The sequence below is a fragment of the Podarcis vaucheri genome (genome assembly GCF_965113315.1).
Source record: "Podarcis vaucheri genome assembly, chromosome: 12".
Classification (NCBI taxonomy): Eukaryota; Metazoa; Chordata; class Lepidosauria; order Squamata; family Lacertidae; genus Podarcis; species Podarcis vaucheri.
Genome location: NC_138750.1, coordinates 5,932,967 through 5,946,797, shown reverse-complemented (window position 1 = coordinate 5,946,797; position 13,831 = coordinate 5,932,967). Strand labels below are relative to the sequence as shown.

The following is a 13,831-nucleotide window of genomic DNA, read 5'->3' as shown; positions in this document are numbered from 1 at the left end:
CCCAGCCTTCAGGAGAGGTCCGGGGACAGACTGTCCCCGGACCTGGTCTGAAGGCGGTTTCCCTAGGAACGCATTATTTGATTTTCAATGCATTCCTATGGGAAACCGTGCATCGCAAGACGAAAAACTCGCAAGAAGAAAAAACTTACGGAACGAATTAATTTCGTCTTGCGAGGCACCACTGTATGTAAAACCTATTGTTTTCTACCAAGTGACATTTGCACCTACCACGTACAGTTGTTTATCTTCTTATCCATCAGTTCAAATAACAAAGTTACTCTGGCAGGGGGAAAATAAGAACTCTGTCCCAAGTAAACACCCATTTTGTGCTCTAAATAAAAAGAAACAAATCAACATAGATGTGTTTGGTTTTATGACTATAGTGGTACCTCAGGTTAAGAACTTAATTCGTTCTGGAGGTCCGTTCTTAACCTGAAACTCTTCTTAACCTGAAGCACCACTTTAGCTAATGGGGCCTCCTGCTGCCACTTGCCGCTGCATGATTTCTGTTCTCATCCTGAAGCAAAGTTCTTAACCCAAGGTACTATTTCTGGGTTAGCGGAGTCTGTAACCTGAAGCGTCTGTTACCTGAAGCGTATGTAACCCGAGGTACCACTGTACATGGTTGATATTTTGCAGAATTTTGAGTTACTTAGCAGGAACTGGGTATAGAAGGAATAGGAAGAGATGAGACATTATGAAGCAAGACTAGAAGGTGTTGGAATAGCGGGGGAGTTTCAAGGCTTCACAGCAGCCTTAGCTCCTTTGATACTTCCTATTTTTCTAATATTTTCTACATCCATCATGACTAGGAACCTGTAAATAAAGAACTGAAATTTAAAGGAGTTGAGATCCTTAGAGCCAAATTCTCAACAGAAAAGAGCACACAATCACATGGAATTGAAGCCCTAGACAAAACCTGGCATGAGTGGAACACTGGCCATACCATACCTTCCAAGTGGAAGTGGGGGAGGAATAATAATAATAATAATATGCTGTCCATCTGACTGGGTTGCCCCAGCCAATCTGGGCTGCTCCCAACAAAAAATGTACAACATCACACACTAAAAACTTGCCTGAACAAGGCTGCCTCCCAGAATTATGAAAGCCATTGCGGGTTCTGATTTGATCCCGGAATGTCCTTATTTCCTCTGCCAGTGATGCTGCCACCGAGCTCAAGAAGGAAGATGAGCCAGCACTTGTCCTGAGCAGCAGGGCAGCGAGGGAGTATCCTGTAGCCTCTCCATGGCCGCTGCTGCCAGCCTCCTCCCTTGGGCAGATTGTGGCAGCTGCGGGAGAGCGGGAAGGGGGGAGGCTGTTGCCGCTGAGCCCCAGCCTTGCATGATGTGCTGGCTGTGAGGTGCAGGCAGAGAGCAGGGCTACCTTGGGTGGGAAGAAAGGCGGAACGCAAGGAGTAGAGTCTTTGATTTAATAATATGAATAAACCTGTGTGTGTGTCTGTCTCCAATCTTGCCCCTTTCTAAAATTTATTTCTTGGTGAATTTCTTTTTGTAAATCTATCAAAGAATTAAAAAAAATCAATTAAAGGCAAAGGCGTGTCAGTGGGATGTGTGTTGTGTCCCATTGGTGAAGTTGTGGTGGCGCTTGCCTTTCTGGTAGGAAATGCTTGGGGGGGGGGTCAAGGAGGTTCAGTTGGAAGGAGTGAGAAATGTTCCTTTTTTCATCTAAGGAACGTTGGAGGGTATGGCATACATGTATGAGCAACAGCCAGTCCGTGTTTACTCCTTTCTTTACTTTCCTTGTAATCTTTTCATTTCCTTTTTTTTTTTTGAATTATTTTTTATTCATTTTACAATACAAAAATATAAAAACACATAACACAATTTTTCGCAAATACATTTTTTGGAGTTCCCTCAGCTCTTCTACAAATCCTCCGTTTTAGTCCTTCTTCCGCATTTCTTAATCTAATATTGCCTTTTATTAAAAACCTCCTCCCTCTTATTCCCTTTTTTACAATATTTCTAATATTATTTTCACAGAGCCTCTTGCAAACCTACAAACGTTAATTGTTCATCGCAAATACTTTTCAAATAGTCTACAAATTTACTCCAGTCTTCAGTGAATCTGTGGTCTCATTGGCCTCAGATCCTTCCTGTTAGTTTATCAAGTTCTGCGTATTCCATTAACTTCATTCTCCGTTCTTCCATCGACGGTAATTCTTCTTGTTTCCATTTTTGGGTTAGCAGTATTCTTGCCGCTGTTACTGCGTATAGAAAAAGCTTGTAATCTTTTCTGTTTATTTCATTTCCTACCATTCCTAACAAAAATGCCTCTGGTTTCTTAACAAAGGTATATTTCAACATTTTTTTTCAATTCGTTATATATCATTTCCCAGAAGCCTTTCACCTTCTTACATTCCCACCACATATGATAAAAAGTCCCTTCCTTTTCTTTACATTTCCAACATTTATTACACACTTTATACACTCTTGCTAACTTCACTGGTGTTATATACCATCTATATACCATTTTCATAACATTTTCTTTTAATGCAGTACAGGCCGTAAATTTTAACCTTTCGTTCCATAGTTTATCCAGTAATCTTTTCATTTCCATTCAGTTACTGGCCTTTGGAGAACTACAGAACATTATTCTGAGTAGCTGTACTGGGAATGCAGATTTGAGATGTAACAGGAGTATAATAACCAAATGCTTGATCCATATAAGGGCCAGATTAGGAGGTAGCCGTGTTTGTGTGTGCAGAGAGAGATGAGATGGATAGATTGCTAATACGTCAGAGATATGAGTGAACAGTAGGTAATACTGAATATTTATGTAGAACATTTTATTAGTATTTGATGCTTCACATATATTTCACTGATCCTTACAAAAACCCTGTTAAGTGTCAGTCCATGTCCTATGTTCTACTGAGAGAGGTGGTGGCTTGGGTAAAATCAGCTAGTGACATGGCCAAGAGGAAGATTAAACCAGGGGTTTATGGCTCATGTCTTTAGTCTACTGTTCTACGGGGCTCTATAAAACTTAATGGTCTGTCTTGATATTCTACATTATCTTTTTGTGAGTTTTAGTTCTGAAGGAGTAAAACTGGATTATGCTCGTCATTCATACAGACTACAAGCTTCTCTATGGCACAATCCTCTATGACCCACCATGTGTTAACTGAAATGAATTACACCTTTCAAAGCAATAGGTGGCAGTGAATCTCTAGTTATTTCAGACTACAATACCAACATAGTCCATGATGATGCTAGTGAAAAATCTGCAAGTGTAATTAACTGCATTGGGAATAATTAAGAGAAAATGTGATTGTTGACCCCAAGGTTTAGTTACTATAATACACAGATTTATCAGAAGTCCATTCTGATAAATGTGGGCATGTGATAGCTTCAGTTGGAGATATGTTTTCAATTCCTTTTGCAACTGGATGACATAGTTGAGTGATGGTATATGAGAGATAGCCAGTTGGTGTCTTACGAACCGGATTAAGTCCCTAAGGCAATTTTGTCTGTGGCCCTGGTGACCATCATAATTTTTAATTCATGGTATGGTAAAATATTTACGCAACTGTAGGAGAGGAGAAAGCATTGTTTCCAAAAGTTAGACATGCAACATGCAACATTTATATCCTTCACTTTCATTTTACAGCAGCATTTAATCCTCATGTATGTATATCTATACATGCCTGAGCATACACACTCCATAACTGGGGGGATCCTTACTGGTGACAGCTTCACAGGTGGTTAAGCTTTACAATAAAGGAGTTTTGCTATGTGGCAAAATACATTTCCTGTGCATTTTGCCACATAGGAAGTATATTGGTAATTTCCTGCTATAGAGGTAAACCCAGGGATGCTTTTCCAATTGCTTTTCCAAGATGCTGGCAAATGCTCAGAAATCCACAAAAATAGTGGGGGAACCTGCAAGTATCCTTCTGAGAAAAGACCAAGAGGATTGGCTCTGAAGGTCATGCAGCTGTTCCTGTTCCACTTTTAGCATTCCTCCAGAAGTTCAGATGCAGGTGCAACTCCCAGTTGTACGTTTGCCTCCCTAAGCAGCGGGAGAACAGCTCTTGCTGTTAGCAATACCAAGGGGAATTCCAGGGCATCCTTTGTCCAGACTGCAGTTCAAAAGTGCTGGAATATTAATGCTCTTAAAGCTCAGAGGCCGTTTTATTTATTTTTTACAGGTGGGCGGTGCTATCCCTAAAATGCAAATTTGTTTTTACAAAATCATAATAAGGAATTTTAAAATACAATTGATCATGGATACTATAAACCAATTAACCCTTTTTTAAAAAAAAACAAAAAACGAAAAAGCTAGTGGGGGAATAGAATGGAAGTGTATTACGTTATTAAGTAATGAAAAGGAGTATTTTATCTTGATTTTAATAATGCAGGAAACAGTGACCACTTAATAAAGCTAATTGAACAAATACACAGTTTGTTGCATGAAACATAAAGGAATCAGAAAAGAGAGCAAGGAAATCAGAAGGTATAACTGCACCCAAGTGTCCCATTATATTTGACACTGCTTTACTGGGAGCAACCAGGAATGGATTCCTACGTTTCCACTGAAGAAAGTACAGACCATTGTGAAAAGGCTTGATGTAGGGTAGAAGATTATATTTTAATTGGATGAGCTCTAATTATTGAAACTCCAAACTCAGAAGTTTATTTTTTCCTAAAAACGTATTTACACAAAGAACTGTCCACTGTGCCCCAAAAGTGTGATCGATTTAAACAGCATTGTCTTGCTAAGAAATACTCTTAATCTAGGTAAAATTAGTTATGACTAATTTCCTCTGAGTAAGCCATAGTAAACAGAGGCCTCATCCACACTCCTGCTTGCCCTGCCGCTTTCCCCTGGGAAAAGCCACAGCTTAGCACTGAAGCAGAACAAAGGGCAATCAGGTTTTCCATGACCGCCATTTGTTCTGATTTAGCACTAAAGAGAGGGTTTCCCAGGGGAAAGCAGTGGGGCAACGGCAATAATGCTCAGACCTGTGCCTAGAAAGCGCAGGACAAGTCAAAAACCACCTGGACCCACGCTTTCCAAGCATAGGACAAGCAGGAGTGTGGGTGAGCCCAGAGAGAACCTGCTTGTGAATATACACACATGGGAATGGAACTTAGTGTACCGTATTTTTCGCCCTATAGGACGCAGCGGCGTAGCGTGGGTTGTCAGCACCCGGGGCAAGGCAAGTAATTTGCGCCCCCTAACCTGGGGCAAGGCAAGTAATTTGCGCCCCCTAACCCCTAACCTGCCACCACTGGCAGCTTCTTCTTGCTGCTGCCTGGTCTGGTCTGGTGTGGTTCTCTCCCGCGCCCAGCGCTGCGCTGGGCGGCCGCTGCACTGTCCCTCCCCCAGATAGTCCCTCGCTCTCTCTCCGCACCGCACGCCTGGCACCCACCCCCTCCACAGTGGGCGGCGACCCAGCGGCTCGGATCGGATTCACACAGCCAGCACTGCAGTAAGAGAGAGTGAGTGAGCCAGGTAGGGGCAGAGAGCTGCGAGTGCGAGCGCACCCCCCAGATGTTGCGCCTGGTGCGGCCGGCCCCCCTGCACCCCCCACGCTACGCCACTGATAGGACGCACTTTTTCCCCTCCAAAAATGAAGGGGAAATGTGTGTGCGTCCTATGGGGCGAATGCAGGCTTTCGCTGAAGCCTGGAGAGCGAGAAGGGTCGGTGCGCACCGACCCCTCTTGCTCTCCAGGCTTCAGGAAGCTATCCCCCCAGCCCGGCAAGCTTCCAGAGCAATGCCAAAGCTGCGTGCAGCTTCGCCATCACTCTGGGACCCACTCTGGAAGCTCGGGCTTCCCCCGCCCCCAGCCGCGCAAGCTCCCAGAGCGATGGCGAAGGTGCGCTCACCTTCGCCAGCGCTCTCCGACCTGCTCTGGGGGCTGGAGGCGGGGGAAGCTCAGGCTTCCCCCACCCCCAGCCCCGCAAGCTCCGGGAGCCACTCTGGCTCCCATTCTGGGGGATGGGGTTGGGGGAAGCTTGGGCTTCCCCGCCCCAGCCCCAGCCCCGCGCCTGGGGGGGGGGAAATAATTTTTTTTCCTTTATTCCCCCCCCCCCCCAAATCTAGTTGCGTCCTATGGGCCGGTGCATCCTATAGGGTGAAAAATACGGTACATTGTATGAATGTTGACTAAAAAGCAAGTCCCTTTGAGGCTTATAGTCTGGTAAATGGTTATAGGACCACAGCTTAGGTTTCCAGTGGACCTTAGTTGTGACTATCCTTAGCTGAATTGGAGTCACTTTCATAAGCTGCTATTCGTTTCTGAAAAACCACACAGGCCCCACAGGTGCCATCTTTAAAAGAATAGCCCATAGTGTGAGCTATAAGAATAAGGGGAAATGGCAACATATGAAATAACCACCCAGGTAATCTGTAAATATAGGCTGATATTTGAACTTTTTCTATTTGTATAGGAATACAGTGGTACATCGTGGGACGCGGGTGGCGCTGTGGGTTAAACCACAGAACCTAGGACTTGCTGATCAGAAGGTCAGTGGTTCGAATTCCCGCAATGGGGTGAGCTCCTGTTGCTTGGTCCCAGCTCCTGCCAACCTAGCAGTTCGAAAGAACATCAAAGTGCAAGTAGATAAATAGGTACCGCTCCGGTGGGAAGGTAAACGGCATTTCCGTGCGCTGCTCTGGTTCACCAGAAGCGGCTTAGTCATGCTGGCCACATGACCCGGAAGCTGTACGCTGGCTCCCTCCGCCAATAAAGCGAGATGAGCGCCGCAACCCCCGAGTCGGTCACGACTGGACCTAATGGTCAGGGGTCCTTTACTTTACAGTGGTACCTCAGTTTTTTAACGTCTCCGTAGTTGAATGTTTCGGAACTCAAATGCCGAAAACCTGTAAGTAAATGCCTCAGTTTTCTAACACGCCACGGAAGTCAAACAGGAAATCCAGCTTCTGTTTTGAGTTTTCTGTATTGAGGCTTCTGTTTTGAGGCTTCTACTTTCAGTTTCCGGTTTTCAAATGTTTCGGAACTTGAACGGATTATGTTTGAAAACTGAGGTACCACTGTACAGACGGCATGGTGTGATGCTGTATCCCCCCCAAAAAAAAAAATTATTTCAGTGGTTTGGCAGATGACTTATAAAAACTTGTTTGAAGGTTAACTGAGGAATCGCAAGTTATAGAAGCCTTGGTTTCATATGACAAGGCTAGTTTGTTCTTCAGCACGACTAGGAAGGAAAAGCATTTCAAGTCATTACTTTTTAAAAGTGTGCTGCAAATATATTTCCCAGAGACAATATAACTTATTTCTATGAGACTTGTGGCTCTACAGGGTATCTCAATTAAATCTTACTCCTGTAGTTGTGCTACTGTATTCCATGGTCCTGGCAAGTGAAGAAGATAAGATGAATTGGGCTACTCTCATGCTTCATGAAACACACAGAAAGGAATGAGATAATCCAAAGAAAAGGGGTAATAGAAAAGTGAGCCTGAAGAATGCATTGTCAGTTACACTAGAAAAACAAAATTAGCAGAGGTCATCAAGAGGGGAAAGTATGCAGAGTCACAGAAGGAAAACTTTGTAATGAATGGAGTTCTCTTCTGTCTTGGAAGTCTCTTTTTCTGTTGGTTAGAGCAGCAGCTGGGAATCTCCAATGTGTAGGACTAATGAGGCCAACATGAGACCATTTCCCCCGAGCGTCATAGGACATGGCTCCTTGCCTAAAGTGGGGTTTGTAAGCAGTTGATGTTGGCAAGTGCAAAAAGCCTGGTTGGCAACCTCAAGGTCCAGCCTCCCAGTTGGAAAAGTCCCCTACCTCTGGAGTAGAGTTCACCACAAATTCATAATAAACACCTTCCTACTATAAACAATTTCACTGCCCTCTAGTTAATGGGCTCCAGTGGCAGAAGTGATGGCTGTGGATAATGCTAGCAATATCCAGTCCTACCAGGGCCAGCCTACCCATGAGGCAAGGTGAGGCCACTGCCTCAGGTGGCAGAATCCACAGAGGCAGCAGACCCTAAGGTATATTCCCCTCTCTGTTCCTGATATATATCTCTACTCGCCCCTTTCTCCCTGGTATGGAGGGAGGTACCATTTTGTTGTTCACCTCAGGTGCCCAAATGTCCTGAAACTAAGCAAATAAGACATGGCTGCTGTTTTAGAAGGGATAAACTACTAGAAAAAGCAAAATTCTGTGGTGGGCTACCCCTATGAAAGTATAAGGGAAAAACATGTTCTGTAGAGAAAGAAAATATCATGTAGAGAGAAAAATATCAGGTGAGGTGTTTTTAAGCAATAATGCACCTTTAGGGAATCACATTTCAGCCAGCATAGAGTTGTGCATTTTTAAAGAGCGGATTCATTTTTGTCCTGTTTCAATGGACATTTGAATTGGATTAGTAAAACTTATTTTTACCTGACTCAGACCTTAGGGATGGGTAAGATAGACACTGAAACAAGTAGGCCCTGATTTATTCAGAGAGATGCAGCCAACTAAACCATACTCAGAGAAGAATCATGGAAATCCATGGTCTACTCTGAGTATGATTAAGTCAGATACAACCCAGAGGCAGCAGTTGGGTATTAGGTGGTTCCAGAGCAGGCTTCCTCAAACTCAACCCTCCAGATGTTTTTTGCCTACAACTCCCATGATCTCTAGCTAGCAGGACCAGTGGTCAGGGATGATGGGAATTGTAGTCTCAAAACATCTGGAGGACCAAGTTTAAGGAAGCCTGATCCAGAACTAGAACAGCTATTACTACTGATTGAGGACATGAACTTCGCTTTCAGGCAATCAGGATATATAACTTTCTCACCGTGCTGACCTGACAAATGCTGGGGTTCTTGCTCCTGTCAAATATGCTGTATCACTGTTCATCAGAATCAATTGGAACTGATTTCAGCAGGGTGATGTCCGCTGCCAGTAATTTAATTCAGCTCACTTTATTGATGACTTAATGGCTTTGATTATAATGACATTGTCTTCCAGATAGCAGATGTCAGAGCTTTCTAATCATTTCCCCAACTATCACACAGAACCAGCCATTGTCTTCCACATGTAGTAGGGGTATTGAATTTACAAAAATTCTGCACATAACGTAAGAAGTGTACTTGCAAATTAACCTTAGAACACAATGAACATGGCTTGACTGCACGGTTTTAAACATATGCAGAAGATTCTAGGGAGAAATTAAGGATAATTGCATTTAAAAACCAATAAAGCCAAATGCAAATATAAACTAGCTGGTTTGGAAAAAAATGAAGACAAAGAAGCTTGCAAAGAAAACCAACAGTTAACCTGACTAGACTAATCAGGTCACCTGAGCAGAGTCTTGGGTTTTAGTGTGCATGCAAAGGTACAATTGAGAAGTCCTGATGGACCGCACTTTTTTGGCAATGCGTCACCCTAGATGACACTGAAGTAGCTATTAAAGGGAGAGGAGTCCTCTCAAAACTCTCTACCCAAAATCTGTTCTCACTGATCTAAGTGGTTGTGTGTGAGTGGGTGGGTTACTATTCAGAAGAGATTTAAAAGCATTCTGACTTGCTCAGGGCTTTTGTTAAGCATTTCAAAGCAGAGACCTGGCACCAGAGACACTTTTCCCAGAGGAAAGCCCTTAGAGCAATTGACTGCACCTCAAACGATTTATGTTTTAAATAGACAAAATGAGCAAAGGTAGTTGAAGGAGAGCAAATGAACATGCACCATGGAACATGTAGCACTGGCGCAGAGTCTCCTTGTGACCAGGCCAGTTCAGGTCAGGAGACAAGCGGCTTGCCACATCAAAGTGTTTTAGGAAGCCCTAACATTTGAAGGCCCTGACAGGTAGACATCCTGAAGAAATGAATTTTCCATTTGTGAAAAGAAAATGGATGCTTTATTATTTATTATGAAACAGATTGGGGGTGGGAATTGCCATCCTGTTCTTTGTCTCAGGCAGCAAATGGTCTTGGGACAGCCCTGGTTGTTGTCCAGCAACATCTGGGTGGCCGCAGGTCCCCTAGCCCTGAAGTAGAAGATACACAGCAGGTTCTATATGAATTATAGCATGTGTGACCTTAGCCATTATCCTTCTACATGCTGGGTACCAATGCTATCAGGCACCAGTCCCAGCAAATGCCAGGCTTACACATTTCATGTGGTGGTGAGTACAACTGTCACCATGATTCTGGTTCCCCCTTTTCATCCCCTTAGGGTAATTCCCGCCAGGCTAAACAACTAATCCAGTCCCGAGTTCAGAAGTGATTAAACTGAGGCATATCATAGCCAGCCTAGACAATTGTCACATTGTTCAGAATTCTAGTTTATAGTTGTCATTTTAACACCACCGCTCCCCGACAGTTGTATTGAACTTTTAACAGCTACAAGGCAGACAGAAATTTAAGTTTTATTTTGTATGGAAATAAAGTGATGAGGGATAGCATTGCCTGTTGAATTGCTGCCTGCTGCGTCATTCTTAAAGGTCCAGAGCATCTGTCAGAAAAGTAATCTGCAGCCCTAGCACCCAACGCACATACTTTAATCTCATGGCTGAAAAAACAGACAAAAGCAGGGAAACTCCCTTCCTCAGCGCTTACACCAAATTAATCACAGTTGGCCTGTGTCAAATAATCATCTTGCTAGCTTCGCCGGAAGCCCTGGACAATATTTGAACTTTGTGATTTAATGATTGTAGCAATCCTTGGCAGTTAGCTGGCCTTCAAAACAGTTTGTCAAAGGTCTACCTAAGAAAGCTGAGGGTACTGAACAAAAGCATTCAAGAAGATTGCAGAGGGCAAAGTTCAATGGGGCTTACTCTAAAGTAAGTGCACATGGGATTGCAGCCATAGGCTTACTGGCTCCTGTTGAATTAAACCATATTAAAACCAGGTATTCTCTTGGTTTGTAGATCAGTTTTATACTTACCCATGGTTGTTGTTTTTAAGGGTGTGTTCACTGTGGCTTCCCACATAACTGTAAGAGAATGCTGGGACTAAATTTTTCCTGTTATTGACCGGCTACAAAAGATGGGGACTTTGTACTGAAATGAAGCTGTAATGCATTACTTATTGTGCTGTGACTAATATGACTTTATGTCTTATTTTAGCTACAGAGAAAGCCCTTGAGCAATGGGGAATTACCAGAAAAACAGCAGTATGGGAATAGGAAATGGAAAAGAAAAGGAGCGAGAAAATGCTTCACACTGGATTTCTATAAGCGCAGTGTTGATCCATTTTAGATGTCTGGTGCTGTGCAGCTTTTGTAAACGGAAATACAAATTATGAATTAGCCTATACAGCTTGCCACATTAACCATGCGACTGGACACAATTTAGAGGAGATGGTATGTATCTGCTTTCAGTTTAAATTTACCAGCTTATCATTATGTCTGAACCATAGGAGCCAACTTTTAGGAGCTGCCGAAGTCCCTTCGGCTCCCCTAAGGTTGATGGGCATTGCCATTCAAATGGTTTGCGTGTGCCACATCTTGTGATTGATTATGCAAGGTAGGGCTTTCCTGCCCCTCCCATAAAAATATTTTATTCAATTTGGCACACCTGGTCTGAACTGTGAACAGTGAATAGTTTAAATTACCGTATTTTTCGCTCTATAGGATGCACTTATCCCCCTCCAAAATTAAGGGGAAATGTGTGTGCGTCCTATGGAGCGAATGCAGGCTCCTTGGCTTCAGCGATAGCAACGCCAAGCCTCCGAAGCGCAGAGGGAGCGCTCCCAGTCCCACCAGGAGATGCTGGGGACTGAGCCTGATGCCTTCTGCATGCTAAGCAGTTGTTCTACCACTGAGCTATGGCCCTAGCTCACAATATTGTTGTCAGGATAAAATGGAGAAGGTGGAGGCTGAAGTGTGTATGCTCTGTGGAGGAAAGGTGGGATAGAAGTATAAGAAGGAATATAGTATGTAAAGTAGCCTGTAAGTGAATAAACTACAGTATATTTTTAACTTACTCTCCTAATAATTTGTATATAAATTATAAAATTGGTATATAAATTTTGTTAAATAAAAAAAGAGGAAATGTTCAGACTTTCAAACAGTATGTTATGCCTGAGCCTTCATTGCTGAAACTCCCAACAGCATTTTCATGCTCACAAACACCTGATGAAGGAACCATTGTGACATAACCCATTCAAGCAGATATAAGGGGCAACAGGCTGTCAACAGTGGCAGTAGTTGGGGGCTCCCATCTATTAAAAAGCCACAGAAAGTCTTTTCATACTGCCTGAGGAATTAATCCCTTATTTAACGTTCATAATTGCTAGATCGATTTAACAAGACTGGAGCTAACATTTGCTTGGATTTGGCACCATTGATAGGGAACTGTCTGCTGCGTCCTCCACTTTGAAGTCACCCTGGTCTTTGGGCCTCCAGCACCTTCTTCAGCATGTCCAACCCATCTAAGAGGCGTATGATACTGGTGTTCCACTGGGTTAGGAAGAAGCCTCTGACAGAGAAACCGTCCTCTACCATTTCGGCCAGACCTTCTGCCTCTGCACCGGCTTGCAACACTCCTCACATTTCACCCTACTTCACAAGGAGCAAGACACAACCCACTCCACTCAGGAGGTCCAGCAGGCGCAAGGTGCTGCGATTGCCGAATCTCACCGACCCCAAGGTTTTAAGATCTATCATTGGCAGCGTAGGCCGGAAGAGAGCCCGCAGGCGCAAGCAAAAGAAGACTCCAGCGGGAACAGGAAAAGGAGTGATGGCTAGGCTAGAGGCAAGAAGGCTCCAAATTTGCGGGGTGGGATTGCTTTGGAAGATGCCTTCTCACAATCTCTACCCTTGAATCACATATCAAAGGTTCAAGCAAGCTCATCCACGTAGCACTAAATTATGCTTTAATGCAGTGGTTCTCAAAGGGTGTAGTGCACCAGCCTGGTGTGGCTGGAGAGGATGACAAGTGATGGGAGAGTGATGGGAAGATTCAAGGACAATCAAAGAAGCACCAAACATTTCATTGTAGTATAGTATAGTATCAAAGTATTTTTTTTAGATTTTGCCTAATATGTATAGAAATCTTTTTCAAAATGAGAGCAAGAGCATCAAGTGATACTGAGGACAGTCCGAATTGTGTTTTCTAATGTTTTTCTTATCAATTAAAAAATTCAGTGTGGCTCAAGAAAATTTTATTCTGAAACTGTGGCCCAGAGATAAAGGCTTGAGAACCACTGCTTTAGTGTTATGTTTGAACTAGGCCTCGGCTTTTAATTTTTGTTTGAACTATAGCCTGGGAAGTTGTGAAAATGTGCAACCTATTTCCCCAATAGCTATTAACCAAATAATCTGCTTCTAGCATGTCCTGTTTCAAAGCATTCTGTACATTTCGCAATATTGTAGCAGATAACATTTGTCACCTGCATTGGCCTGCATCTTCTGATATGGTATTTGCCATCTGTTCATTTTGCAACCTGACATTTTCTGTATAAGCCCATAAAGACGAATTGTTTCATCTGAAAATCAATTGTAGCTTAAAATACAGAGACACACAGACACATGGTGCTATCTAATAACTTGAAAGAGTCTTACCCTTACCTTAACTCCAAATATAAAAGCAGACACCACTATCTTAAAACTTTCAAATAATGAGACCGCTTTCTCCAAACTACTAAGTAAAGGATATTGAATTTTCAACAGATTCTTTTTCTCTCATTCCTGCAGGCCAAACCCCAGCTGTCAAATCCCCTTCTTCTGCACAACTCTGAAAGGCAGACAGTGCCCCATAATGATACTCATTTCCTGATCACCCTATTTTTTAGCCAAAGCATGGCCCCTCGCTAGCCTTCTAAAAACAGGAGCTAACAAGACCATCAACCAAGGTAACAGGGCCAGGCCTGGAGAGCCAGTGTGGTGTAGTGGTTAAGAGTGGTGGACTCG

General features: G+C 43.3%; 3 long non-coding RNA genes across 3 annotated transcripts in view; 1 reads left to right on the top strand and 2 right to left on the bottom strand.

Moving 5' to 3' along the window:
• LOC309515246 overlaps positions 1-13,127 on the top strand; it is a 101,069-nt gene extending 87,942 nt beyond the window's left edge. Inside the window, exon 2 of the long non-coding RNA XR_014212354.1 lies at positions 7,843-13,127. This is a non-coding gene — a long non-coding RNA (uncharacterized lncRNA). The remainder of the gene's footprint in view (positions 1-7,842) is intronic.
• Positions 1,733-5,762, bottom strand: LOC309515251. Its single transcript, XR_014212360.1, has 2 exons — positions 5,565-5,762; positions 1,733-5,132 (listed from the first exon to the last, which is right to left on the bottom strand). It is a non-coding gene; the product is annotated as an uncharacterized lncRNA (long non-coding RNA).
• Positions 6,051-13,783, bottom strand: LOC309515277. The gene is made up of 2 exons (XR_014212388.1): positions 8,375-13,783; positions 6,051-8,089 (listed from the first exon to the last, which is right to left on the bottom strand). It is a non-coding gene; the product is annotated as an uncharacterized lncRNA (long non-coding RNA).
• Between the last annotated feature and the right edge of the window lie 48 nt (positions 13,784-13,831).